We start from the raw sequence: 26,412 nt of genomic DNA on the forward strand, positions 1-26,412 counted from the left end.
GTGCTACCTATGGAATGATTGGCCGTTGTGGGCAGCATGAGTTGCCCTCCCAGGTGGTAAGTGGAATCTTTTCAAGACACTGCTGATCAAAGAAGCAGGTAGGCTGTCATTTTTTCCCCTGCACTTGGATTTCAAAAACTGTTTTCATCCTGCAAATAATTTACGCTGTACTCCTATATCAAGGAACCACCAAAATCAAGGGTGAGGAAACTGAGAGTCCCCATTCATCATTGGGCTGTAACTCTTCTCAATCCCAGCCGGCATAGCCAATGGTCAGGAAGGACTGCAGCACCTGTTTGAGTGAGCAAGTGGCAAGTGGAGTTGGGGGGGGGGCAGCAGTAGCAAGCCGCCAGAGAATAGAGTTTTATTGTGTGTTTTTTTACTTAACATATTTTTATCCCGCCTTTCTCCCAAGTTCTGATTTAAGACATCAATTATCAAATGCCGAATAATAAAAACAACTAGCTGAAAACAATAATTGAAATACAATGCAGCATATTTGAAACCAGCAATTAAAATTTTCCCTGACAGCAGAAGCCTGTTCCAGAAGCCTGTTTGAACCGGAAGGTCTTATCCTGCCAATGGAAACATAACAAAGTGGGAGCCAATGGAGCTCTCTTGGGCAGGAATTCCACACTGTTTGCACTGACTTTGTCTTCCCTACACTGAAAATGCTACCTCAGGTGTCCATATTTCACTGGATACCAGGATTAAACACCCATCTTCCCTTCTGTTCTGAACAGGAGATGTGCAAAGAGCTGCCCTTTGTGAGAGAGCATGATGGTCGTTGATATAGGTGCCTGCCCACAACTTTTAGTGGTTCTCTCTCTTTCTGCTCCTTTCGATGTGGCAGCCATTTTGTGTTATGTCACACACCCCATGGCAGCCATTTTGTGACTGGTGCCCACAACACTTGCCCACATTCCCCCAAAAGGTTGCTGACCCCTGCCCTGAGCTAGCCTGCTCCCCCAGGTGAAGTGGAGGACAATGTGTGCCCCACCACCAGTGCTGACAAAGTATTCAACTGCTATTTGTGATTGTATACAAAGAAGGGAGCAGAGGCTCCATCTCCTTTGCCTGGGGCAGAAAAATATTTTGGAGCTAGCCCTGTATTGGCATGTTCAGACACCTTAAAAAGTTGGAATGTTACAGAGCTAGTGAGTGGTTTTCCACAGAGTTCTGCTGAAATGCTGTTGCTTCAGCTGTCCAATGTCTGCACTGTCCTTTTCACTCAGTGTTTCCCAGGCTTTACTCTCCCTATGGATATAACAGGATCTAATTTAAATCTGCATATCGCAGAAATTAAACCTCTAATTAGACCAGGCGTGCCTCTGATTGCTTGAGCAGAAAAGCCAGATAATTCACAATTTTTGGAATTAAAAGAAAATTAATGAGTAGCAGACATGGTAAATAAGTACAAAGCAGCATGAGGAAGATTAAAAATGCTCTGGAGTGTCTGACAGCAAATGGGTAAATGCCTACTGTGTTAACAATATCATCTCTCCATTAAAGGCTAGAACCCAAATAATTGCATGCAAAGAAAAGATACTGAACAACTTCAGAAAGGTTTGGTTCAAGCTATGACCCAGTAGGCTCCCATAATCATATTAATAAGACTTCTACAGCATGAGGAAACAGGTAACAGGCTAGAAATAGCTGTGACTCACCTTGTCAAGTTATATAAACTTCCTGAAGTCTTTATAAGGAGCATAAACAATGCCTTCAGAGCACCATATGGCATGCCATACCCTCGGCTGTTTACTGGGGTAAATCACTCTTCCTAGTTTTACTTGGAGGAGATGCCTTGTTAAATTTTTGTTACTGTGAATTGTTAGATTTACTATTCTTCAGGGGTTTAGGAATTTGTTTTCTCACCCAGCTCTATGCAAGTTAAGTCTCTGACTTGGGATGGGCAGGATGAGAGAAAGTGTGGCTCTAACTCACACACCGTAAATGCCAGTGTATAGATGTGAACATGATGATGATGATGATTACAGTGGATGGCACTGTGGTCTAAACCACTGAATCTCTTGGGCTTGCTGATTGGAAGGTTGACGGTTCGAATCCCCCGACGGGGTGAGCTCCCGTTGCTCTGTCCCAGTTCCTGCCAACCTAGCAGTCCGAAAGCACACCAGTGCAAGGAGATAAATGGGTACTGCTGCAGCAGTAAGGTAAACAGCGTTTCCGTGCGCTCTGTTTTCCAACATTGTATCCCGTTGTGCCAGAAGTGGTTTAGTCATGTTGGCCACATGACCTGGAAAGCTGTCTGTGGACAAACACCAGCTGCCTCAGCCTGAAAAGTTAGAGGAACGCCACAACCCCATAGTTGCCTTTGACTAGACTTAACCATCCAGGGGTCCTTTAGCTTTTTTACCTTTTACTTAAACTCAGGGCCATCCAATGAAGCTGAATGTTGGGAGAGGACAGGTGAAAGTAAGCACTTCTTCACACAGCTAAACTAGTTCAACTGTGTGATTCCCTCCCACAAAATGTAGTGAAGGCCACCAACATGGATGACTTTTAAAAGAACTAGACAAATTTATGGAGGGCAAGGCTGTTAATGGCTACTAACCACAACGGCTATGCTCTAGGAATCACAGGCTGGAAGAGTGATCTTGTACTCAGCTCCTGCTTTTGGGATTCCCACAGGCATCTGGTCGGCCACTGTGAGAACAAAATGCTGGGCTTGGTATGCCTTTTGGTCTGAACCATTTCTAGTCATGATGGGAATGCAGGCAGGCTTCCTCTATAGGTCTTATAGGCCTCATACTGGAAGAGATACAAGGTTTATCCATACTCATCTTTTGCCCTGCTCTTTCCAGGCACAGGTCCACACTTAAAATTTCAATGTCTCTGTGTGTGTTTCTTTCTTTTCCCCCCTGAGCTTTTACCACAAAAACCCACTCTTTAGTGCTCAAACATCAATTTGGGTTTTTGTCGGGTTGCCATTTAGTCCAATTGAGCTTTAAAGAGTGGGATTTTGTGGGCAACACTCTACAGTAAAAAAATGGGGGTGCTTGGACCTGGAGCTTTAAAGTATGGACCGTGTCTGGAAAGAACAGAGGAAAGGTCAGTGTGTATAAGCCCACAATCAGATATGCAGGAGTCTCAGTCAAACAGGGCTTCGGATTTAAACATGTGAACCTTAGTAACAACAATACAGCACTTTTCCTAAGAGCTCAAAGTTCTCCAGTGGTTCCTTTCCATTTGTAGAAGGCCTTTTGATCCAGTGAAGGCTTCTGCTAATAGAAGGGGGAAGATTCCTTGCAGGTTTCTGTGCTACTAAAAAATCTGCACTAGGGGTTTAGACAATCTTCCAGAACAGGGTGGAAGGTACACAAGTGGGCTGCAAGGGTGGAGAGGGGAACTGGGAGGAAAACAACCCGCTTTCATTATTGGGAGTCTCCACTAGATTCAAGACTCTTCTACAAATGGACAGAATCCCATTAGTGAAAGGGCACCACGCGATGAAACCCATACAGATGAGCTCTGTCATCCCATGGTTTATTTTTTATGTATTTCATAAAAATTATATAATGCTTGATTGTAGGGAAAAACCTCAAAGCAGTTTACAGAAAAGATAAAATTCTAACACTATCACTAGCTTGGTTCTCTGCACTACCCCACCAAGGATCCCAATAAGAGGTTCAGATGTGTGGTTGAATGTGTGGTGAGATGCTAGCTTGCATTGGCTCTCAATCCCTACCACAGCCTTGTAAGAATAAAATATTCGTGCACCCTTTTACTGATAGGGAGCAAGGCTGAGGCTAAGTAAGGGACAATAGCTTGCTTAAAGCTGCAAATGAAATGCATGGCTGATCTGTGGTTTAAGCCAGAGATTTATTCCAGTCCAGCCTGCAGAGAGTCACTTTGCATAAGAGGGCAGTGTGATTCACCAAAATGTTAAAAAATAACTCTGGGGAAAGTACAGCAGAAATATGCAGCTTTCAAAATAAGTGAGAGGCAGAAAGAGTTGTTTCTTGGAATGCATGTCCATTCTTGCTGCTTGTATTGGCTCCTTCTTAATATGCAGGTAGTGAATGACAATCATTTGAAATGTCAGGTTTTTCTTTCTCCCCCTTGCTATGTCACATTGGTTCCAGTGGTGTGTGTTTGTTTGTTTGTTTGTTTGTTTGTTTGTTTGTTTGTTTGTGTAAGACAGAAGTAGATTGGGAAGGGCAAATTTAAAGCCATTCTCAGTGTTGAGGCTTGGTTCGGCTCCACGCTGGGAGTTTGCGAGGGAGGTGTAGGTGGAGCCTCGCCATCTGTAAGTGTCTCTTCTGGAGCCACAAGCACAGTTGGGGGCACCACGATAGTGTCCAAGTCCCCAACCCTGCGCCTAAGCTGGTCTATGTGCCGGCGCCACAAGCGTCCGTCTTCGAGTGCCACCTGGTACGAGCGAGGTCCAGTGACTCCCACTACTGTGGTTGGCACCCAAGGAATGTCCCCCACATAGTTCCGGGCAAAGACCTGGTTTCCTGGAACAAATGACCGTGGCGCGTTGGCACAGCCTGGGGGTTCGGCTACGGCAAAGTCCGGGTGCAGCCGGTCGAGCGGTGACCTGAGGCGGCGGCCCATAAGCAGTTCAGCAGGACTCCGCCCTGTGGCCGCATGAGGGGTGATGTGTTGCTCGTGCCAGTCTCCCCGGTCCAGGCGTGCCAGTGCCTCTTTTGCCAAGCGCACCATTCTCTCCGCTTGCCCGTTGCTGGATGGATGAAAGGGTGCCGTTAGGGCATGGCGGATGCCCAGTCCCAAAAGATACCGCTCAAAAGTGCCTGACGTGAACTGCGGTCCGTTGTCGGAGACAAGGACATCAGGACACCCATGCATCGCAAACAGGCCTCGCAGCACCCAGATGACGGCCTCGGTAGTGGTAGAGGGCATCAGGGCCACCTCCAGCCATTTGTTGTTGTTTTTTAATAATTTTTTATTGCTTTTTTTACAGATACAAATATATAGTCAGAAAAATAAGAGATTCAACAGAACAAAGAAAGAACAGAAAAAAGATAAAAAAAGAATTCATCTTTCCAGAACATTTTTTCATAACTAATTGGACTTCCCCACATCTCCCCACCCTGCGTTGTTTACAATAAAAATATCAACAAATTGTTACCTTGTTTCATGCGTTTTTTGTACTTTCAAATTATTATCCTTTAAGTTTAAAATACTTATTATCAAATTACTTTTGTCCTAACATAAACATAGAATTAACTTCAAACTTTGGTCTTTTCATAATTATAACTTAATTTCCCAAAATCATCCAATTTTGTTGCTGAAGCTAGACTTTCCAAACCATGCAAATTCTCAGCATTCATATAGCTTATAATGTTTTTTTAAGTAGTCCTTAAATTTTTTCCAGTCCTCCTCCATTGTTTCTTCTCCCAAGTCTCGGATTCTGCCAGTCATTTCAGCCAATTCCATGTAATCCATCAATTGCATCTGCCACTCTTCCAACGTGGGTAAATCTTGTGTCTTCCAGTATTTGGCAATAAGAATTCTTGCTGCTGTAGTTGCATACAAAAAGAAAATTCTATCCTTCTTTGACACTTTCTGGCCAACAATACCCAGAAGGAAGGCCTCTGGTTTCTTGGGAAAGGTATACCTAAACACTTTCTTTAACTCATTGTAGATCATTTCCCAGAAGGCCTTCACTTTCGGGCAAGTCCACCAGAGGTGAAAGAATGTCCCTTCAGCCTCCTTACATTTCATCCAGCCTCCTTACATTTCCAACATTTATTATCAGACAGGTGATATATCTTTGCAAGTTTGACTGGGGTCATGTACCACCTATATATCATTTTCATAATATTTTCTTTCAAGGCATTACATGCCGTAAATTTCATATCGGTGGTCCATAACCTTTCCCAGTCCTCAAACATAATGTTATGCCCAATATCCTGTGCCCATTTTATCATGGCTGATTTAACCGTCTCATCCTGAGTGTTCCATTTCAGCAACAAGTTATACATTCTTGAAAGAACCTTAGTCTTTGGTTCAAGTAATTCTGTCTCCAACTTCGATTTCTCCACCTGGAAACCTATTTTTTTGTCCATTTTGAAAACCTCTTGAATTTGAGCGTAATGTAACCAGTCTTGCACCTTGTTTTTTAATTTATCAAGGCTCTGCAGCCTCCAATTGTCTCCAATTTTTTCTATTATCTCACAATATTTTGGCCAACCAACCTCCATATTGAGTCTTTTTCGGGCCTTAGCCTCTGTTGGTGATAGCCACCTCGGGGTCTTATTTTCTAACAAGTCCTTATATTTGGTCCAGACAATAAATAAGGCCTTTCTGACAATATGGTTTTTAAACATTCTGTGGACTTTTACCTTGTCGTACCACAAATATGCATGCCACCCAAAAGCATTATCAAACCCTTCCAGATCTAGGACATCAGCGTTTTCTAATAAAAACCAATCTTTCATCCAGCAGAAAGACGCAGCTTCATAATATAATCTTAAGTCTGGCAGGGCAAACCCCCCCTCTTTCTTTTGCATCTGTTAGTATTTTGAATTTTATTCGGGGCTTTTTGCCCTGCCAAACAAACCTTGAAATATCCTTCTGCCACTTTCCAAAACATTCCACTCTGTCCACGATCTGTAGGGCCTGAAACAAAAATAGCATCCTTGGCAATACATTCATCTTTACAGCTGCAATTCGTCCCAACAAGGAAAGTTTTAATCTTGACCAAATTTCTAAGTCCTTTTTGATATCTGACCAGCATTTTTCATAATTATCTTTAAATAGGTTCAAATTTCTAGAAGACAAGTTAACCCCTAGGTATTTCACTTTTTTAACCACATTTAACTCTGTCTCCTTCTGAAACCCATCCATTTCTGAAGGTGTCAGATTCTTTCCCAAAACCTTGGTTTTTTGCTTATTCAACTTAAATCCCGCCACCCGACTAAACTCATAAATTAATTCTAAAGCTCTTTTTGTACTAGATTCTGGCTCCTGTAATGTTAAAACCAAATCATCTGCAAAGGCTTTCAGTTTATATTGTTTTACTCTGACCTGTATTCCTTGCACCAACCGGTCCTCTCTAATCAAATTCAGAAGCACCTCCAGGACTGAAATGAATAACAGGGGGGATAGAGGGCACCCCTGTCGTGTCCCTTTTTCAATTTTAAACTCTTCTGTCACAACATTGTTCACTATCAATTTGGCCTTTTGCTCTGAGTAGATTGCTTCTATACTGTTCTGAAACTCCCGTCCCACTCCCATCCCCTCCAAATTCTTCTTCATGAATTTCCAAGAAATGTTGTCAAAGGCCTTCTCTGCGTCTATAAAGATTAAAACTGCTTTCGTATTGATATTGGTCTGCAATAGTTCCAAAATGTCAATAATATTCCTGGTGTTATCAAACAAGTGTCTGCCTGGGAGAAAGCCTGCCTGGTCCTTATGAATTACTTCATTTAACACTTTTTTAAACCTACTTGCCAAAATATCAGCAAAAATTTTGTAATCCACATTAGGGAGTGAGATGGGACGGTAGTTCCTGAGTTGAGTTTTTTCAGATTCCAGTTTAGGTATCAATGTTATGAAAGCTTCTTTCCACGATTCTGGTGCCCCCCTCCCCTCCATGATCTGGTTGCATACCTCCATTAATGGTTGAATCAAGAAATCTTTAAATGTCTTATAATACTTAGAGGTAAGTCCATCTGGGCCTGGAGATTTGCCTAGTTTCATGTTCTGAATGGCACCCTCAATTTCCTGTTGTGTTATTCTGTAATTCAGGATTGTCCTCTTCTCTTGAGATAGTTTTTGTAATCCATTAGCTTTTAGAAATTGGTCTATCTCAGCCTCCTCCTAGGGCCCTTGCGTAAATAGTTTTTTGAAATATCTCTGGAAACATTTTCTAATTTCTTCTGGTTTCTGAATGTTTTCTCCTTCAATCTCCAGATTGGTGACAAAGTTCAATTTTTGTCTCTTTTTCAACTGCCATGCTAGCAGCTTTCCACATTTATTTGCTGATTCGAATGATCTTTGTTTCATTTGTTTAATTTTCCATTCAACTTCTTGGTTTATCAATTTCGCATATTGTGCCTGATGAAATTTGATTTCTCTTAGAACTTCTTTTGATTTTGGTTTGGATCTTAATTTTTTCTCTCCGTCCCTTATCTTCTCCAATATCTTGTCTTTTTTCCCATTCCAGAGTTTTTTCTTAATCGTATTCTGTTGTATCAGAAACCCTCTCATAACTGCTTTGCTTGCGTCCCAGATTGTTCTCTTTTCCACCGAGGTGTTCAGATTGTTCTCTTTTCCACCGAGGTGTTCAGGTTTATTTCAAAGTAATCTTTCAGGGTTTTTTGGGCCTTCTTCACAATCTCCTGATCTCTTAACAGAGTGTCATTCATTTTCCATCTGAAGGAGCCGGCTGGAGTAAGTCTCAGTTCCATTTTCAGAGCATTATGGTCGGAGCAGGTTTTTGGGCAGATTTCAGTCTTTTTAGTCTTAGGTGCCAGCCCTCTAGATGTCCATATTTGGTCGATTCTTGTCCAAGACAGATGGGCCTCTGAGAAGAATGTTCCTTCTTTACCTAGGGGGTTCTTTGTCCTCCAGATGTCAATCAAATCCATACTGTCAGTTAGTTCAAAAAAAGTTTTAGGTAGTCTGCCATCTTTAGTTAGATTCTGGTTTTGTGACTTGTCCATGTAGGTGGAAACCACCCCATTCATGTCTCCCATCATAATAATGTTAGTATAGTCTAGATAGTCCAGCACACCTCCAGCCATTTGGAATAGGCGTCCACCACTACCATAAAGATCCGGCCGTGAAAGGGGCCAGCCAGATCGATGTGCACCCTCGACCAGGGTGTCTTTGGCGTCTCCCAGGTGTGTCCCTTAGCTGCCAGTGGTGCAGGCCTTGATTCTTGGCACGCTTGACAGGCGGACACTCAGGCAGTGATGGCATCGTCCATGTTAGGCCACCAGACGTAACACCGAGCCAACGCCTTCATTTTGACAATTCCCGGGTGGCCAATGTGCAGAGCCTCCAGGACGCATTGACGGAGTCTTTGGGGAATCACGACGCGGTCTCCCCACAGCAGACAGCCGTGATGAGCCGAGAGTTCATGTTGTCTGGTTGCGAAGGGCTGGAACTCCGATGCGAAAGGCCCTTGTGGCCACCCCCTCCACACCCAGTTGAGCACACGGCTGATGGTGCGATCCTGGGCAGATGCGGAGGCCACAGTGGCAGCCGATACAGGCACTGCCGGAAGATCCTCAATCAGGAGGAGCGATGAAGCTGGAGCCGGGTCTTCCACAAACGCTGGAAGAGGGCAACGGCTGAGGGCGTCGGCATGACCCATCGATTTTCCCGGGCGATGGATGAGCCGGTAGTAGTAGACAGCCAGGAAAACAGTCCATCGCAGCATGCGCGGTGAGAGGACCGGTGGAGTTGGACGATCACCGGCGAGGAGGCCCAGGAGCGGCTTGTGGTCAGTGATGAGGTCAAAAGTCCTGCCATAGAGGTATTCATGGAACCTCTTCACTCCAGCCACAAGTGCCAGTGCCTTCTTGTCGAGCTGGCTGTAATTCCATTCCGTTGGAGATAGCATCCTGGAAAAGTAGGCGAGCGGTGCTTCTCTTCTGTCTGGAAAACGGTGACTAAGGACAGCGCCAATGCCAAAAGGTGAGGCGGCACAGGCAAGGACCAGCAGCCTGGCTTCACTGTACTGTACCAGCACACTGTCCGATGAAAGGAGAGCCTTGACCGCGTTGAAGGCCGCCGTCTCCCGATGACCCCAGGACCAAGGCATCTTTGTGCTGAGGAGTCGGTGAAGAGGCTCAGCCACCGTGGCTTTGTGGGGCAGGAACATGTTATAAAAGTTCAGTAGCCCCAGGAACGCCTGCAATTCCGTCTTGTTCTTTGGGATGGGGGCCTGCTGGATAGCGCGGATCTTGGATGTGGTCGGGTGAAGGCCGGAGGTGTTGATAAGATAGCCCAGGAACTCTACCTGTGGAACGGCGATCTGGTACTTCTCCCTCTTTACCTTGAGCCCGGTCTCTTGGAACCTTGTCAGTACGGCACAGAGGCGCTCGAACAGCTGCTGTTGTGAGTCTGCGGACACCAAGACGTCATCAAAATATGGTACCACGCCCGGAAGCCCTTGCAGGAGCCGCTCCATAAGGCTTTGGAAGATGCCAGGAGCCACACTCACCCCGAACTGCAACCGGCGGCAACGGAATGCCCCTCGGTGGGTGATGATCGTCTGGGCTTCAGCAGTGGCATCATCGACGGGCAGTTGTTGATAGGCTTGGGCAAGGTCCAGCTTAGCGAAGACCTTACCCTCACCCAGGGAATGCAGCAGGTGTTGGACAACAGGAACCAGATAAGCGTGCTGCTGAAGTGCCTTGTTGATCATGCACTTGTAGTCAGCGCAGATTCTCACCGACCCGTCTGGCTTGACAGGCGTGACGATGGGGGTTTCCCACTTGGCGTGGTCAACCGGCTCCAAAACTCCTTGGGCGATCAGCTTGTCCTGTTGTTCATCCACCTTAGCCTTGAGAGCAAAGGGAACCCGGCGTGGCTTTAGCTTGATGGGGGCGACTTGTGGATCAAGGCTAAAGGAGATGGGCGTACCTGTATATTGCCCCAAAGTGCCATCAAAAACCTCGGCAAAGTCTTTGACCAGACCCTCAGTCTCTGCATTAGAGATGCAGTTGATGCTGGTGACTTCCAGGCCGAGGGCATCAAACCAGTCTAGCCCTAGGAGGCTTGGCCGCTTCAAGGAAAAATCCTTGAAGGCGATCCGGAACCGGCCAACGCCTACCACGGGAATGTCGTTTCCCTGGTAGTCTCTCAGGTGTACGCGGTGAGAGTCGAGTTGCCTTTTGGACACTCTGGGTACCAGTCTTTTGATGGTGCTCCAAGACACGATGGACAGGGCAGACCCGGTGTTGATCTCCATGTCACATGGAGCTCCTTCAATGAGCACCGTGACGTTCAGCTTGCGTCACGTAGGCGAGTCAGTTTGGCCAATCGTGGTTCCAGACGGGCAGCGGCAGTTGGTGAGAGTGAAACAGCTTTCCTTGGCAGACTGGAGTGGAGACTTGGACTTGTGAGTCGGTGAAGGGGGGGTGTCAGACGGAGCCGATTGGCAGACCTTAGCGATGTGGCCCCTTCTGGAACACTTCCTACAGGTGGCGTCTCTGAATCGACACTTGGCACGGAAATGGTTGCCTCTGCAGCCGGCACATTCTGGTTGGCTCTTGGACTTCTGTTGGAACTTCCTGCGCTCCCTCTTTGTCTGGTGCACGTCATCGTCTTCACTGGAGGATGCCTCATCACTGCTGGCCTCTTCATGATGCACTGGAACTGGCTTCCTAGCAAGATGCGGGCTGCTGGACTTGCGGATCTCCTGGGCGGAGCGTTCAGCAGCTTCTGAGGCCACAGCCTCCTCAATGGCTTTCTGTAGCGTGAGGTCTGGCTTGGCGAGGAGACGCCGTTGCAGATGGATGTCCCGGACCCCGCAGACGATTCGATCCATCAGGGCATTGTCTAAGTCTTGGAACTCGCAGTGCATTGCAGCCTGTCGCAGGGCGGTGGTGTAGTTGTTGATTGACTCCCCCTCTGCCTGGTTCCAGTGGTAGAATGCATGGCGGGCAGCAATCTTGGACGGCTTTGGTGCGTAGTGGTTGCGGAGCTTCTCTTGGATCGTGTCCCACGGTGTTGCCTGGACTGCTTCAGGCGCAACCAATGCTCGGGCCGTCTCAAACACCTCAGGCCCCCAGAGGCTGAGGAATAGGCCCCGCTTACGCTCCTGTGATACTTGCGTCAGCTCGTTGGCTTGGAGGTAGCAGTCGAACCGAGCGAGGTAGGAGTCCCATGATTCAGAGCCTGGCGCAAACGGCGGTAGAGGCACCAGTGAAGCCATGATTCCGATGCCGGCGTGAAGGGCGATGGATGGAACATCGTGCTCTAGCCAGAACAGTCAGCTCTGAATTGGTTCTGTTCAGTGATTTCGCTCAGTGATTCAGCTCAGTGATTCAGCTCTGCTCAGAGGTGGCTGCATCTGGCTGTGCTCTGATGTCCATCAATCCCACCTTCGTCGCCAGTGTTAAGTTGTGGGCGAACATAGCAGATGACACAGTGATTTCTCCAGAGAAGCTCTTTATTGTAAGCTGGACAGAACTGAACAGCAAACAGCTCAGCCGGCCTGCTTTTATAGGCAGCCGGCTATCAACATATTAGCAACAACAACCCAGGGTTTCCCACCTAAAATAACTGACGTGGACCTGAGTGAAAACTATCTACACTATCCCCCTGCTGGCCCAGGGTGAGAACTTTAGTACATAACACTCAGGTTGGTAGAGAAGCTCTGTAATCAGTAAGACAATTCAGTGTGATGTGAAGCAAAAGGGTAATTAGGACATAAAGAAACATACCTAAATTGAAATTTTCCTGCTGATCACCCAGAAATATCCTGACCCATGGAGCAGGAGGCACTCTCTGTGACTCATAGAATCATAGAATCATAGAGTTGGAAGAGACCACAAGGGCCATCGAGTCCAACCCCCTGCCAAGCAGGAAACACCATCAGAGCACTCCTGACATATGGTTGTCAAGCCTCTGCTTAAAGACCTCCAAAGTAGGAGACTCCACCACACTCCTTGGCAGCAAATTCCACTGTCGAACAGCTCTTACTGTCAGGAAGTTCTTCCTAATGTTTAGGTGGAATCTTCTTTCTTGTAGTTTGGATCCATTGCTCCGTGTCCGCTTCTCTGGAGCAGCAGAAAACAACCTTTCTCCCTCCTCTATGTGACATCCTTTTATATATTTGAACATGGCTATCATATCACCCCTTAACCTCCTCTTCTCCAGGCTAAACATGCCCAGCTCCCTTAGCCGTTCCTCATAAGGCATCATTTCCAGGCCTTTGACCATTTTGGTTGCCCTCCTCTGGACACGTTCCAGTTTGTCAGCGTCCTTCTTGAATTGTGGTGCCCAGAACTGGACACAGTACTCCAGGTGAGGTCTGACCAGAGCAGAATACAGTGGCACTATTACTTCCCTTGATCTAGATGCTATACTCCTATTGATGCAGCCCAGAATTGCATTGGCTTTTTTAGCTGCTGCGTCACACTGCTGGCTCATGTCAAGTTTGTGGTCAACCAAGACTCCTAGATCCTTTTCACATGTACTGCTCTCAAGCCAGGTGTCCCCCATCTTGTATTTGTGCCTCTCATTTTTTTTGCCCAAGTGCAATACTTTACATTTCTCCCTGTTAAAATTCATCTTGTTTGTTTTTGCCCAGTTCTCTAATTTGTCAAGGTCGTTTTGAAGTGTGATCCTGTCCTCTGGGGTGTTAGCCACCCCTCCCAGTTTGGTGTCATCTGCAATTTGATCAGGATGCCCTTGAGTCCATCATCCAAGTCGTTGATAAAGATGTTGAATAAGACCGGGCCCAAGACAGAACCCTGTGGCACCCCACTAGTCACTCTTCTCCAGGATGAAGAGGAACCATTGATGAGCACCCTTTGTGTTCGGTCAGTCAGCCAGTTACAAATCCACTGAGTGGTAGCATAGTCAAGACCGCATTTTACCAGCTTCTTTACAAGAATATCATGGGGCACCTTGTCAAATGCCTTGCTGAAATCAAGGTAGGCTACATCCACTGTGTTCCCTTCATCTACCAGGCTTGTAATTCTGTCAAAAAACGAGATCAGGTTAGTTTGACATGACTTATTTTTCAGAAATCCATGCTGACTATTGGTGATCACAGCATTCCTTTCTAGGTGCTCACAGACTGTTTGCTTAATAATCTGCTCCAGAATCTTCCCTGCTATTGATGTCAGACTGACTGGGCGGTAATTATTTGGGTCCTTTCTTTCCCCCTTTTTGAAAATAGGGACAACATTTGCCCTCCTCCAGTCTGCCGGGACTTCGCCTGTTCTCCAGGAATTCTCAAAGATGACTGCCAGTGGTTCTGAGATCACATCTGCCAGTTCTTTTAATACTCTTGGATGCAGTTCATCTGGCCCTGGAGACTTGAATACATCTAATCTAGCCAAGTATTCTTGTACTATCTCCTTAGTTATTCTGGGCTGTGTTTCCTTTGCTGAATCATTTGCTCCAAATTCTTCAGGTCGGGCATTGTTTTCTTTATCGGAGAAGACTGAGGCAAAGAAGGCATTGAGGAGTTCAGCCCTTTCTGTGTCCCCTGTTTGCATTTCACCATCTTCTCCTCTGGGTGACCCCACTGTTTCTTTGTTCTTCCTTTTGCTACGAATATACCCATAAAAGCCTTTTTTGTTGCTTTTAACCTCTCTAGCAAGCCTGAGTTCATTCTGGGCTTTAGCTTTTCTGACTTTGTGTCTACACATGCTGGCTATTTGTTTGAATTCCTCTTTGGTGGTTTCCCCCCTTTTCCATTTTTTGTACACATCCTTTTTTAATCTTAACTCAGTTAAAAGTTCTTTAGATAGCCACCCTGGCTTCTTTAAGCACCTTCCACGTTTCCGTCTCATTGGTATTGCCTGACGTTGTGCTTTTACTATCTCCCTCTTAACAAACTCCCAGCCATCATGAACTCCCTTTCCTTTTAGTATTACTGTCCATGGGATCTCACCCAGCACTTCCCTAAGTTTTATGAAGTCGGCTTTCTTAAAGTCAAGAAATTGAGTCCTAGTATGCTTGGCTGCTCCTTTCCGCTGTATAGTAAACTTCAGAAGAGCATGATCACTCGTGCCTAATGATCCTTCCACTTCTACCCCACTAACCAGGTCATCAACATTGGTTAGGACCAGATCTAAAATGGCTGTTCCTCTTATTGCTTCTCCCACTTTCTGGACAATGAAGTTGTCTGCAAGGCCAGTGAGGAATCTGTTTGACCTTAAGCTCTTGGCTGAGTTTGACATCCAACAAATATCCGGGTAATTGAAGTCCCCCATTACTACTATCTCTCTTCCTTTTGCATGCTTGGCCATCTGTTCCAGGAAGGCATCATCTATGTCCTCCATTTGGCTTGGGGATCTATAGTAAACTCCCACAATGAGATCTCTGTTATTCTTCTCTCCCTTAATTTTGACCCAAATGCTCTCACTTTGGCTTTGAGGTTCAAAATCTTGGATCTCTTCACAGGTATACACATCCCTGACATATAACGCCACTCCTCCTCCTTTCTTGTCTGGTCTGTTTCTCTGAAATAGATTGTATCCCCCCATTATTACATTCCAATCGTGGGACTTATCCCACCAGGTTTCAGTGATGCCTATTATGTCATATTTAGTTTGCTGTACCAAGAGCTCAAGCTCATCTTGTTTATTTCCCATGCTTTGCGCATTAGTGTACAGACATTGAAGTCCATTAATCATTCCCCTGTGTCTCTTATTTAAGGATTTTTTCCTCCCACCACTAGGTCTGCGTGCTGTTTGCTTCATTTGGTCTATGACATTTGGATGATCATCTTCATCAATTGATAGACTCCTACCTTCAGGAGCACTGTCTCCCTCCCCCACATTAGTCAGTTTAAAGCCCTCCTGATGAGGTTTCTGAGATTTTTGGCAAAAACATTTCTCCCAACCGTTGTGAGGTGCAGCCCATCGCTTGCCAGAAGTCCATCTTCAAGAAACTGCAGTCCGTGATCTAAGAATCCAAACTGTTCCTGTTTACACCATTTGCGAAGCCAGCTGTTCACTTCCACTATTTTTCCCTCTCTCCCTGGGCCACGTCGTTCAACTGGGAGGACAGATGAGATGACAATTTGTGCATTTAGTTGCTTCAATTTCCTGCCGAGAGCCTCGTAGTCTCTTTTGATCTTCTGGAGGCTATTGCTTGCAGTGTCATTGGTTCCCACATGAACCAAGAGGAAGGGGTAATTGTCAGTGGGTTTTATGATTCCTTGCAGTCGTTCAGTTACATCTTGGATCTTAGCCCCGGGGAGACAGCACACTTCCCGAGACATCTTGTCAGGCCCACAGATCACTGCTTCTGTTCCCCTCAGTAGGGAATCCCCTATCACCACTACACGCCTCCTCTTAGGTTTGGTCGGGGTTCTTCCGTGAGCTGTCCGTTCCAAGGTCGCCTGCACATTCCCTGAGGACTGACTTTGCTGCTCGTCTTCATATACCTGATCGACTGTAATGAGGGAGAGATCCTCAAATGGAGTCTGCTCTTCGTCTTCCATGCTAGGGGAGAGGACCTCAAAGCGATTGTCACTCAGAGAATGTCACTCAAGAACGCACCAAAAATATATTACTATGAAATATACAATTAATTCACACAAACACAATGTATATTTTTGGAAGAAGAAACCTGAGTCAAGCTCACAGCAGCTTGTGAGATATTTGACATAGCATTAACCCCACAGAGCAAAAGGCATAATTAACTAAGGTAATATTTTACACAGAGTTAGGACCTGGCTAGACCAGTGGACTAGCATGCGTAAAGTTAGGTTGGAGGGCATGGGGAAAGTGGTAGCTAAAATAACAGGGTGTTCCAGTGGGAGCTGGAGCCCAAAAGATAGTAGGTACTAGGCTGTGCTATGTCTGCCAAGGAAGAATGTCCATTTGCAGGTGTGGTTTGAATTCCAACCACATATGCAGGCAGACACGGCAGGTCTCATTGATAGCACCAATCAGCTGATTCATGGAGCCCTGATGAAAAACTGGTTAGTGCAGCCAATCCAGGTAGGATTTGCTGTCAGTGAGCCCTATTTGCAAAGAAGCAACCAGGAGCTCACTTTACGCACCTAAATGTGCCTTTGTAGCAACATTGTGTGACACACCTGATGCACCTGTTCACCTTGACTTTTGACCTTTGAGATGTATATTTTTAGGACCCACCTTATTTTTTGTAATTTTAACTTGTTTTTAATAATGTGTTCTAATTGTTGTAGTATAGCTCTTCTAAGAGCTTTAACTGTATAGTGGTACCTCGAGTTAAAAACTTAATTCATTCTGGAGATCCGTTCTTAACCTGAAACTGTTCTTAACCTGAGGTACCACTTTAGCTAATGGGACCTCCCACTGCGTCGCCATCGTGCGATTTCTGTTCTCATCCTGAAGCAAAGTTCTTAACCCGAGGTATTATTTGTGGGTTAGCGGAGTCTGTAACCTGAAGTGTCTGTAACCCGAGGTACCACTGTACACTGCAGAAACCAGAAACCTGCAAATGTGGCCCTATTTATTTATTTATTATTACATTTATATACCACCTTTATCTTCCAAGGATCTTGTCAGAGACCAGGCTGAGGAGTACTGCTCTGATGAGGAATGGTGGGAGCCTCCCCCTCCCCCGGCTCCTGATCTCCTGAAGCTGCCCAGGAGCAGTGGAGCAGTATAGATTTGGAACAGTGGCTTGCAGAGAGGCATAGTTCTAAAGACAAAAGTTGAGAAGAACTGGGGGGTGAGGCCAGGTGAAGAAGAACTGGAAGGGTGAGAGCTAACAGACTCTCTCTTACTGCAAAGTGTCCAGCCTATCAGTCCAAGGTCACGTAGAGCAGATAAAGTGGCTACACAAAAAGCACGGTGGTTGCGAGATCAGGCGGAAGTGACGGGGTGATCAAGGGGGAAGTGGGTGGAAACCTTAATTGGGAGCACCTTCATTCCGCAAATGGATGCTTTGTTCTTTTGCTGTGATCATTAAAAACTCTTTAAATGGTAAGAGACTCTTTTCGCTTTATCCTGCTTATCTACGGCCAAAGTGGAGGAGGAAGCCGAGTACCCGAAGCCTGACAAATTTCTGTAGAAATGACAACTAGTAAGCATCCTTTCTGCAAGTCATCAAAACCACAGGTTTTTAACTTTATTTTGATATGCCAACCCTGCCTAAGCATGTCCAGAAGGTACCTTGAAAATGCATCCATATGTCTTCACCATCTGTACATAGAGCCAGGGTTTTTATTAGCTCAGACTGAGAAAGCAGTTCTGTAGGTGACAGAATTTGATAGGTCAAGAAAAGAAGTGAAGATAAAGTCTGCCAGTCTGATCAGTTATGGGTGAAGCCAAAGACTCTGGAGCTTACTGAATCCAGGTTACCAGTCAGAAGACGATTATATGGTAAAATATTGGTAAAATATTGGCTAGTTGGCAACTCTGAATTGATCCGTGCAGGCATAGGTCAATGGGGATTTACAGATCCATTTCGAATTGCAAACTACACTTTGAATATTTCTGTTCTCAACCACAGTGAAATGTTCCACATTCAAAAGCATAACACTTTTCATGAAGTAGTTCCTGGTGCATAAAAGGAATGGTGTATCTGCATGGATGTGCCAACACTGACATTACTTAATATTTGCAGACCCCCATTGCCTAAAAATTACCAGTTGCAGTGCTTAACAGTAATTATGTTCATCGCTTGGAAAATGGCCCCCATAAGTTAAACATTCTCTCTAAGCGCTTTGATGACGAGCTCAAATATTGGGTACCTGCTGTAACGTGCCTCCACTTCTTAAGCGTACTTATTCCCTCCCCTTCCCAAATGCAGATCCTGAGACTATTAGCAGCCATAAATAATTGCAAAGTAATTTAATTTTAGTGCTCCAAAATAGACTGCCACAGCTATGCTACAATAAAGGTAGAATTGAATAAAGGTGGGATTGAAATCATAGAGTTATTTGCATCATAAATTCATTGCAAGGTGCTGGTGTTCTCGCCAAAGCACCATCATTAAAGGGAACACAATGGCAGATAATTGCCCCAGTCGTATAATAGGTACAACTGTATTTCAAGGCCCCCCTTCATTATATATCCATTTGGCTTCTGTTCTAATTGCCAAGCTGCCCTCGGAATTTATTTGATGTCATCTGCACCTTGTACTTTAATGTTCCTGCTATTGTAATCTAACATTAATTATATTTCCCATTAAAATATTGGAAAATGCTGCCATTTGAACCGTGTACATTTTGTAAATGAGAAAATGGATCTCAGCCACTCTGCCTGCTTTGATTCCATTTCACTTTATTAGCAGCCTGCATCATAATTCTCCTCGACTCTGAGCTCATGGAGGTAACCATCTTTCTTAGAGGGAGGATTTACTGTGAGTCCCCTTCTTCAGAAACAACATCCTATTTGTCTACAACCAAATATATTGTTTATCTCTTTCCCTGCTTCTTTGTTGTTATCGTAAAGATTAAATCTAAAATTCAAGCTTAAACAGAAATCTGTTTGCTGACATTGGACACAACCTGCAAGGAATTTATCTCTGCGGTGTTTTTAAACTTCCCAAACTTTCTTCCCATGGGTAAAGAATTTATTCTGCAATGTCAGCTTTTAGTGGGACTTTGAAGGCTTTTGCTGCAATCCTAACCCCAATAACCTGTGAGTATGCCCCACTGAACTGAACAAGACTTACCTCTGGATAGGACTGAGCTGTAAATGTCTAATCCATAGCGATATGAGTACTACATTGTTGCACGACAAATGGTGTGAGATTCCAGGTGTTATTGGAATTCTAAGGTCATATATATATTATATATAATGTTCATTATTGTCAGGGAACTGACATCAGAGGGAAAGGAGGTGATAGGGCTCCCAGAGACTGGGAGAGACTCAACAGCCAAAGCAGGGACCAGCAGGGGGAGCGCGGGGTCTCGGGAGGAGGATCTCAGGGATACTGAGAGAGATGCAGCAACGCAGGCAGGAAGCAGGGGGGAGAAAGGGGTGAGAGACACGTCCAGTGAAAATAGTGGGGAGGTGTCAGAAGCAATTGCAGGGAGACCCATGCTTCGTCGGAAGCTGTCACGTCGTGAGTCCAGGAGACGTGTTTCCGTTAAGGAACTTCTTTGTTGGAGGCGTTTCCGCAAACAGCCACTGTCGGACTCTAACAGTGACTAGAGCAGACATGTCTGAGGAGCTCTGTCACACACAGAGGTTTGTGGGGCCGCACAAACTCTGAAGGGGCACCCTTTTAAGCACAAGCAGCTAATCATCCCCTGATAGCAGTCCGACAGTCTTTGTACGCTGCCTGTGCAGGAGAAAGCATCATGAGCGACCCAGCCGGAGCCGGAGGAGCAGGGGGAGGAGCTGATCCAAGCTTGGAAGAAAGATGCCGAGCATTGGAGGTCCAACTGGCGCTGCAGACGGCGAGGCTCGAGGAGAGGAGGGCTCAAGATGCAGACAAGAAGGGGAGAACCACTCAGTTCCCCAGAAAGGTACCAGGATTGGTGCAGAAGTTTGGGGGGGACCCCAAGGATTACCATGCCTTTAGGACTGAAATGCAATATGCCCTGAATGTCCAGTTTGATGAGTTCCCTGATGAGGAATCTCGAGTTGCTTTTGTAATTGGGCATCTTGAGAAGGGCGCGCGGGACTGGGTTCGACCCCTGATGGCAACGCACAACGATATCCTAAAGGACACTATGAAATTTTTTCGTGCAATGGATATCATGTTTTCCAGCGACGTTGAGGAAGGGTTGGTGCGCAGACAGTTAATGGCTTGCAAGCAGGAAAGCAGATCTGTCCGTGAGTACTGGACTGAATTTACCATGCTGATTCACAGATTGGGGTGGGATTTATCGGCAGCACCCATTCAGATGCTATTTGAAGAAGGTCTTTCTTCAGCTGTGAAAGACGAGCTAGCCAGGAGCCCCAGGGCGGTGTCTATGGATCAGCTGACCAAATCTGCGCTGACCATTGGAGCGCGCCAGGAGGCAAGAGCCTTAGAGAGGCGGGAAGGAAGAGGGGAACGTTGGAAGGAGTTACGCATTCCAGACATTCCTGAGCCAGCTTTCCCGCCGGCAGAGCCGATGGAAATCGGAACAGCCCGCGCGCGCGCAGTTTCAAAGCCCAGTGAGGGGGCGAAGAAGGAGGGAAAGGGAGCCCGGAAATGCTATCTCTGCCAACAGCCAGGCCACTTTGCCAGAGTCTGCCCCCAGAGGAAGGAATGGCAAGGAATGGTGGGGGCTGTTGAGGGGGAAGAGCAGGGAGAAACGGAGCAGGTAAAAGCCAACGCCTGGTTGCCATCAGGGCACTGCAGCCAGGCCAAAGAGCAGTGAAAGTGCCCCTTCCCCAAGTGCCAGTGCCAGAAGCTCCTCGACCGGCCCTAGTGATTGAAGTGTCGCTAGAGCTGCAAAATGGACACCCCCTAAAAATAAAGGCACTGTTGGACTCAGGCAGCTCCTGCAATTTTATGAGCAAGGAGTTTGCTGCGGAACACCAGATACAGACTATCCCTTTAAGCAACCCCCTGCAGGTGACCACGATTGATGGCAGGGAACTGTTGGGAGGAGGAGTCAGCTTGCAGACCATCCCAATGATAATGAGGGTGGCAAGGCACACAGAACTGATAGCTTTCAATGTGGCCACCTTGGGAGGTGCTCCCATTATTTTGGGAATGAGCTGGCTAGCCCTACATGATCCGCTGGTGGGCTGGCATCAAAGAGTGGTTTCCTTCGGTTCCGCACATTGCTTAGAACACTGCAGGGGGGAAAAGGGGTCAGCAGGGGCCCAAGCCACCCTGGCAGGGACTGAAGTAGTGGAGAAGGGAAAGGTGCCACCACAGTATGCTGATCTCAGCGACGTGTTCAGCGAGAAGGAAGCTGACCAACTACCTCCGCATAGACCCTTTGATTGCCAGATCAATTTACTCCCTGGAGCACAGCTTCCTGTAGGCAAGTTGTATGCCATGTCAGACAGGGAAATGCAGGAGTTGCGAGCGTTCATTGACAAGAACCTGAAGAGGGGCTTCATCAGAGAGTCCAAAGCAGCGGGGGGTAGCCCAGTGTTTTTTGTGGATAAAAAAAACACGGACAAGCCGAGACTGGTATGTGACTTTCGGGCCCTAAATGCAGTGACAGAGCCGGCGGCTTTTCCTATGCCCAGGATTGATGATATTTTGACCAGGGTGCGGAAGGGAAAGATTTTTACAAAGCTGGACCTAAGGGGGGCGTACAACCTGATACGTATAAGGAAAGGGGATGAATGGAAGACCACCATGTTCACCCCTTTGGGGGCATTTGAATACTTAGTTATGCCTTTTGGATTACAAACAGGCTCCGCGTGTTTTCAAGCTTTCATGAACCACGTACTGGGGCCTTTGCTCTACAAGAATTGCGTGGCCTTCTTAGATGACGTGTTGGTGTATTCGGAGAATGAGGAGCAACATGTGAGAGACGTCAGAGAAGTGTTGAGCAGGCTGCAAGCCAACAGACTGTGGGTGAAACTGGAGAAGTGTCAGTTTCATACCAAGGAGGTGGAATTCCTGGGGTACCGCTTGTCAGATAAGGGGTTGGCCATGGATCCCGGCAAGGTTCAAGCGGTGCTGGAATGGAAAACACCCAAGACCAAGAAGGATGTGCAGAGGTTCCTAGGGTTTGGAAACTTTTATCGTAAGTTCATCCGCAACTTCGCCCACCTGACGGCGCCCATCACGGACTGTCTCAGCAGCAAAAAGAAGTTTGTTTGGACGGGGGAGGCGGAGCGAGCGTTTGAGGAACTGAAAAGGGCCTTCGCCTCTGGCGAACAACTTCTACATGTGGATTTACAAAAAAAGCTGAGGGTCGAAACAGACGCGTCGGACAGAGCTATAGGGGCGGTGCTTCTTCTGCAGCCGGGGAAGGAGGGGTCTGAGTGGCGACCGTGTGCCTTCTTTTCGCGGAAGCTGAACAAGTCTGAGAGGAACTACACGGTGTACGACCGGGAACTTCTTGCAATTTATGAGGCCTTCCGGAGATGGAGGCACCTACTAATTGGTGCACAACAGAAGGTGCAAGTGTGCACGGACCATAAGAATCTAGAGTATTGGAGAACTGCGCGAGTGCTCAACCAACGGCAGTTGAGATGGGCCCAGGAGTTCTCCAAATTTAACTTTGAGATTTGTTACGTACCAGGCCCGGAGAACGTTAGGGCGGACGCTCTCTCACGCAAACCTGAATATTTGGAGGGAGAGGGTGTACCCGAAGAGACCCATGTCATTCCCGAGGACCGCTGGGTGTGTGGGGCGGCATTGGTGGGGCAAAGGGAACTGGTAGAGGGAACGGGGCAGGATGAATACGCCCAGGACAAACTCAGGAGTCTTAGGAGGGAGGGAGACAAACCCGGGGGTTTTGAGGAGAGAAATGGGGCGTTGTACTACAAGGGAGCGTTATACATACCTGAAGGGGAATTGAGGGAAAAGGTACTCAAGCAACTGCACGATAACCCCACAGCAGGGCATTTTGGGCAACACAAAACCATGTGGCTGGTTACCAGGGAATTCTGGTGGCCCAAGGTCAGGGAAGATGTGCGTGAATATGTGAGAGGGTGTGACCGATGCCAACGAGCCAAGGGGGAGAGGCGGGCACCGGCAGGTTTATTAGAACCACTACCCACGCCGGAAAGACCGTGGGAGGCAGTGGCAATAGATTTTATGACTGATCTGCCCAGGTCCAAAGGGAAAACAGCCATTATGGTGGTGGTAGATCTGTTAACCAAGATGGCCCACTTTATAGCCTGCTCACATGCGGTCACAGCAGAAGAAACCGCCAAATTGTTTGTGGAAAATGTGTTTAGGTTGCATGGCGCCCCCTTGAGGGTGGTTTCGGACCGAGGGAAACAATTTACTTCCAGGTTCTGGAGGAAGCTCATGAGCTTACTGCAGGTAGAGGTTAATTTCTCTACTGCCCGTCATCCAGAAACCAACGGGCAGGCGGAAAGAGCTAATGGTGTCCTCCAGCAATATTTGAGGTGTTATGTTAATGACAGAGAGAATGATTGGGTGGAGAAGCTGGCGTTGGCAGAATTTGCTTACAACAATGCAGAGAACGTGTCCACGGGGATGAGCCCTTTTTTGGCCAATCACGGGTGTCATCCCCGAGCCTTCCCAGGGGGGGAGGGGGAGAACTGGAGCGTTCCAGCAGCAGAACAGTTCGTTGAAGAAATGGAAGCGATCCATCGCCAACTCCAACTTAATTTAAACCGGGCGAAGGAGGAATATAAGAGGCAGGCAGACAAAACCAGAAGGGAAGGGGAAAGCATTAGGGTGGGAGACCAGGTGTGGCTGTCCACCCAAGGGTTACCATTTAAAGGAGGTTGTAAGAAGTTAAGACCCAAAAGACTGGGCCCATTTGAAGTCACGCAACAGGTCAACCCAGTGGCTTTCAGACTCCGGTTACCGAACCACATGAAGTTGCACCCAGTGTTCCACAGATCGTTGCTGTCACCGTATATAGGGGACAGAGAGGGGAGGGTCAATAGGGGACCAGCGATGGAGGAAAAAGAACACAGCTACCATGCAGCGGAGATCCTAGATTCCAGGTGGAGGGGAGAGCAAGTAGAGTATTTGGTAATGTGGGAAGGGGAACCGGAGTCGGAAAACACCTGGGTCAGGGCAGAGGATGTAGATGACGAGGTTCTAATTGAAACTTTTCATCAGAGATTCCCTCGAAAACCCCAGCCAGTGGCGAGGTTCCGGAGGGAATACTTCGCCACCACAGACGAAGAAGAGGAGTTGGAGGGGTTCTCTGATTCCGAGGTGGAGGAGGATTCAGCGAGTCGGAACAAAGACCGATGGAGGGAGATGTTCGAGACGTCGGAAGATGAAGAGGATTCGTTTCGGGGTTTCAGATCCTCACCGCCCAGAGGAGAGGGAGGGGGCGGGGGGGAAGGGGGCCCTGGAGGGGAGGTGGATGTCAGGGAACTGACATCAGAGGGAAAGGAGGTGATAGGGCTCCCAGAGACTGGGAGAGACTCAACAGCCAAAGCAGGGACCAGCAGGGGGAGCGCGGGGTCTCGGGAGGAGGATCTCAGGGATACTGAGAGAGATGCAGCAACGCAGGCAGGAAGCAGGGGGGAGAAAGGGGTGAGAGACACGTCCAGTGAAAATAGTGGGGAGGTGTCAGAAGCAATTGCAGGGAGACCCATGCTTCGTCGGAAGCTGTCACGTCGTGAGTCCAGGAGACGTGTTTCCGTTAAGGAACTTCTTTGTTGGAGGCGTTTCCGCAAACAGCCACTGTCGGACTCTAACAGTGACTAGAGCAGACATGTCTGAGGAGCTCTGTCACACACAGAGGTTTGTGGGGCCGCACAAACTCTGAAGGGGCACCCTTTTAAGCACAAGCAGCTAATCATCCCCTGATAATTATATATAATGTTCATGCAATCGGAGCGGACACATGACAGTGGTACCTTGGGTTAAGAACTTAATTTGTTCTGGAGGTTCATTCTTAACCTGAAACTGTTCATAACCTGAGGTACCACTTTTCTAATGGGGCCTCCCGCTGCTGCTGTGCCGCCACCACACGATTTCTGTTCTCATCCTGAAGCAAAGTTCTTAACCCGAGGTACTATTTCTGGGTTAGCAGAGTCTGTAACCTGAAGCATCTGTAACCTGAAGTGTCTGTAACCCAAGGTACCACTGTATCAGGTATCCTGGCAGACAAGAGAGAAGCAACAGACTCAAATTTCTGCTGGGGACTATCTCTTTCTGTGATGTATGTCTGAAGTTTTGGGGTGGTCTTGAGCTACAGGGTAGGCAGTTTCAAAAGTCTATATAAGAGCTTGCACCAATGTTCTGGGTTCTTCTCCTCCCTCCCTGCGTGGGGTGAGTGGGGGACCCTGTTGCAACAGTCTAATAAAGATCATGCTTACTAGCTGCTTTGCTTCTCAATATTCTCTGGTTGGCCCCTGTTATTTTCTCCTAGAGCCAGTGTGGTGTAGTGGTTAAGAGCAGTAGTCTCATAATCTGGGGAACCGGGTTCGCGTCTCCGCTCCTCCACATGCAGCTGCTGGGTGACCTTGGGCCAGTCACACTTCTTTGAAGTCTCTCAGCCCCACTCACCTCACAGAGTGTTTGTTGTGGGGGAGGAAGGGAAAGGAGATTGTTAGCTGCTTTGAGACTCCTTAAAGGGAGTGAAAGGCGTGATATCAGATCCAAACTCTTCTTCTTCTTCTTCGACTGATAGAGAACCTACATAAGGACTCTAAACAGGCTCTTGGATACCCCATAAGGGGAAAAGGAGCAGTTTTTTTCTTGTAACACAGGGATTCCCAGCACTTACCCAGGGTTGTGTTTTCCTTTGGGAAGATCGAGGCACAACAGAGGCTAGTGTCTTTAAGAAATATGGTGTATTGACACATATTTCCACCTGGAAGTCTGCAGCGGAAGGGGCACAGTAGGAATGAGCAAAAGGCAGATTAGGATCTACTGTTCAATCTACATGTGACTTGCAGTAATCAGGAAAATCAGGAAGCGTTTATAACTTCAATCTGTTCAACCATAGCAACAGTTACGTCCTGGCTAGAGGCATAAAGGAAGCTTGGGTGGGGAGAGAAGTCAGGAGTGGATTTTCCTAGGTTTAGTATGATGCTCAGAGTTACCCTTACCCTTACCCATTTTTATTTTTATTTTTATTTCAGGCATATGCTGGCCCACTGAGCCACTGTGCAATTGCTTGGCTCCAGTTGGTGGATCTAGTAAGAAAAAGACCAAAGTGGATTCCACAAGCCAGAAGACTGCTCACTGTTGCCTTAATAGGTGTGATCCTATTAG

At 47.0% G+C, this 26,412-nt stretch overlaps 1 long non-coding RNA gene across 2 annotated transcripts; it reads left to right on the forward strand.

Moving 5' to 3' along the window:
• Nucleotides 1-317: 317 nt before the first annotated feature.
• LOC309528939 lies at nucleotides 318-26,411 on the forward strand. Of its 2 annotated transcripts, none has more exons than XR_014217998.1 (3): nucleotides 318-1,016; nucleotides 1,513-2,171; nucleotides 26,280-26,411. It is a non-coding gene; the product is annotated as an uncharacterized lncRNA (long non-coding RNA). The 2 variants fall into 2 exon arrangements; XR_014217999.1 differs by having other exon boundaries at nucleotides 1,513-2,166.
• Nucleotide 26,412: the final 1 nt, after the last annotated feature.

The sequence above is a fragment of the Podarcis vaucheri genome (assembly GCF_965113315.1).
Source record: "Podarcis vaucheri genome assembly, chromosome: 3".
Classification (NCBI taxonomy): Eukaryota; Metazoa; Chordata; class Lepidosauria; order Squamata; family Lacertidae; genus Podarcis; species Podarcis vaucheri.